The sequence below is a fragment of the Pinus tabuliformis genome, chromosome 4_2 (genome assembly GCF_031772625.1).
Source record: "Pinus tabuliformis cultivar Carrire ecotype Pingquan chromosome 4_2, CPIR1, whole genome shotgun sequence".
NCBI lineage: Eukaryota > Viridiplantae > Streptophyta > Pinopsida > Pinales > Pinaceae > Pinus > Pinus tabuliformis.
Window position 1 is genome coordinate 655382900 of NC_142304.1, and position 3706 is coordinate 655386605.

Below are 3706 nucleotides of genomic sequence, written 5' to 3' on the forward strand. Positions count from 1 at the left end.
TGACTGCACCGAAAATGAGATCCATAGATTTAGAGAAGCCTACACCACTGATTGAGAAAATCAATTCATGAAACTCTTCAAGAAACTCCATTTCTAATTTTTCATTTTTCAATTCCCGTAGTGACATGTAGCATATTTCCTTCAGGTTGGCATCTCCTCACATATCACCTTAAGAGGGGATTGAGAGAGTGTGAAGTTCAACAATTGTTTTTGTGGAATTCTGAATTAGGATCTTAAATATATTAAAGTAATTTTTATAAACCACTGCCGTTGTATATAATTGAATTAAATGTAAACTTTATAAACCACATACATGTTGTAAGTAATCTTAAAAGTAACGTGTAAAGAAAGCCTATAACGTGTGTAAAGAGAGCTGTTAGGATTGATAAATTGAAAATATGGGTTTTTTTTTTTTTTAATCAATATATTAAATGAAAGTTTTTTAATACACAATTTAAGTTTTTTAGTGTATTAAATTTAAGTTTCATAGTATAATTTTATTTATTTATAATTGATAATTATATATATGGTGAAGGTAGGCAAGAATAAAAAAATTGTAATTCTTTTATTTCTTGTCATTTTCGTTATTCTTTTATTTCTGGTCATTTTCAATTTTTTTTTATAGTAGATTTTAATTCATTTTATTCAAAATTATAATGTAAAATAATAAAAAAATAAAATTATATTTATGAGTTTAATAATTTTTTGGGCATATAATATAATATTAATTTCATTAGTTAAACAATTATCAATGTACCGAGTATAATTATTGAACAAACAATTAGTATTACTACATCAACTAAATTTAGTTAGTCACAAAATTCTAAGAAATATTTAGTCATCCATAAATATAAAAAAAAAACAAACAAACAAACAAACATGGGAATTAATTTAATCTATGAATAATTCTAAGAAATATTTAGTCATCCATAAATATAAAAAAAACAAACAAACAAAAAACATGGGAATTAATTTAATCTATAAATAATTATAGAGAATGTGTTAAACAAACAAACAAACAAAAAAAAACATGGGAATTAATTTAATCTATAAATAATTATATAGAATATGTTAAAATTAAGTTCTAAGTGATAAAAACTGAACTAAAAACTTATTATATTAAAGATACTTTGCTCTTTTAAATAAAAATACATTTATATTAAAAATAATTTACTCTTTGAAATAAAAATGCATTGTATTCAACAAATACAAAAGAAAAATATATTTATTTAATACACATATTGTGTAAAAAATAAACCAATTTTAAAAAATCAAATAAATAAACTACCAAAACAATTTATTTCTTTAATAAATCCTCTTTTCCCATATTTCAGAAAAAGTGGAATCAATACCTCTATTCTTTTGTCTTTAAATTTCAATTGTTAGTCAAGACTCAATATGAGATTTATGAATTTAACTGCAACGTAATATGTACAGCAATTTCTGTTTTTTTGTAAAATATATTTATTTTTTACACATATTGTGTAAAAATTAAACCAATTTTAAAAAATCAAATAAATAAACTACCTAAAACAATTTATTTCTTTAATAAATCCTCTTTTCCCATATTTCAGAAAAAGTGGAATCAATACCTCTATTCTTTTGTCTTTAAGTTTCAATTGTTAGTCAAGACTCAATATGAGATTTATGAATTTAACTGCAACGTAATATGTACAGCAATTTCTGTTTTTTGTTTTTGTTTTAAATTGAGACACAAGATAACATCAATCTTTATTCAAATTCAATTATAAATAGCCTAATTCTCTCTATATATAAGTATTATAAGAGACTTTTAACAACTTTTGAACGCTTTTCCTTTAAAACTCTCTTCCAAAGGTATGAGAGGTTTCAGAGCTAGTATAATCTCATAACTCCTTTTAGAAGAGCACAAATTTCTTCTTGAAATGTTTTTTTAATCACAATTTAGATATAAATTAGATTATAAAATACATATAAGACTTTATACACAATGATACGAGGAATCAATCGAGTAGTGCTCGTCATTCATTTATGGTTGAATTAAGGGTTTAGAAACATCCACGTGTACCTTATCAGGTTTTATAAAATCAGAAGTAAAATCATCGAGTTAGGAATATAAACAGAGTTCAGCAAGTGCATGCAATCATTGCCACAATTCACCTCCTTTACCCTGTCTTGATTGTCTTACACTTGTAAAACATTTTCAGCATGGTTTTCTTAAAAAAAAAATACATAAGCTTTTCCATTTCATGTCCTAAATTCTGCAAAATAATCAAATATTTTCCTTACTAAAATATAAAGAAGTCATACAAAATCAGTGCAAGGAAATGGTATTTCCATTTTGCAGTAAATACATGCATAAATTCTTTTTAGAATAAAGAATAATATGGATCAGCATGGAATTTAAATTAATATTTTCCAATATAAATATGTCACTGAAAGTTGTCTTCACAAATTGCATTCAGCATCCGAATCTGCAAGACTCCTATTCAGTTAAATGAAAATCACGTCATAAACCAACTAAAAGAGTGGGCTTACATATTGTCATAGAAAAATGTAGATTCCTCCATCCTAGAAGAGGGAAGGAGATATTCATCAATAATTATAACAACGTCATTGCAAATCTTACTGGGTTTTTCCACATTGAGATGGTACTCCGTGATGCATCTAACATCAAGTTCATTACCACTTTCCTCTTCTTTCTCCTTCATGATGATAGCATCTTCCATGAAGCTATCTAATTCAAGCACCCATAGACATGGGTTTGATGAGATGCAGGGTTTCAACCAATTAACATTTCATTGAGTATGTATTTACAAATCAGTGATTTTGGAATCAAATCCCACAAAGCAATTCTATACCTGCTCTTCAAATTCCTTCAAGCTTTTGAAAGTAAAACCAATGAATTATCAATATAATTTTACCATAAAGAAACCTTATTGCAGGAGGTCCTTTTCCATCCAGCAGTCCAGCATCTTCCAGCTTTCATAACAGCAACTCCTCTATTCCAAGGAAATGTGGGGAACAGGACTATGCTATTGGCCTAATTCCCCACAGTCTATACCACCTGTCTCCCTCTACCAACTCAAATCACAGTCTTACAGCCATCATAGCCATCATCCAATATTCTTTTGTCTTCCAATTCTGTTTACAGCCTATTAAATCTGAATATAAGTTTTTTTTACATATGATGTGAAAAATTGATTTACTTCTATTTTTGTTTTCTGTTTTCTGTATTTCAAGTTTTTCACACACTATCCTTTTGTCTTCCAATTCTGATTTACAGCCTGTTACATCCAAGTACAAGTTAGATTTAAAAAACTAAGGTGCATGGCAGGTGGATAGAGTACAATAGCATTTTATTTAACAATTCTTTAAAAAATTAATATAGCAACTTTTTATCCTGTTCATGGAAAATATCTGGACAAAACCAAAAAACATCATCAAGATAAGTGGGTTACTCAAAAACGTTACAGCAGCAGCTTGAATCCACATTTTCTACGACCCTGTACCCTTTCCATTGGTTGATTCCTCAGTAACCATGTTCAAGGTGTCGAGCTCCTTCATGGCAGATTCCAATGTCCATGCCTCTACCCCATATTCCTCTTTCAGCTTCCTCCTACGCTCAGTGTTCAGGTAAAAAGTCTGGTCATGAATTAGATGAATAACCTCTTCAAGACACTGATTGTTAATGTGCCTGAATTCTCTTTTGTGTTTCTCCAAATAA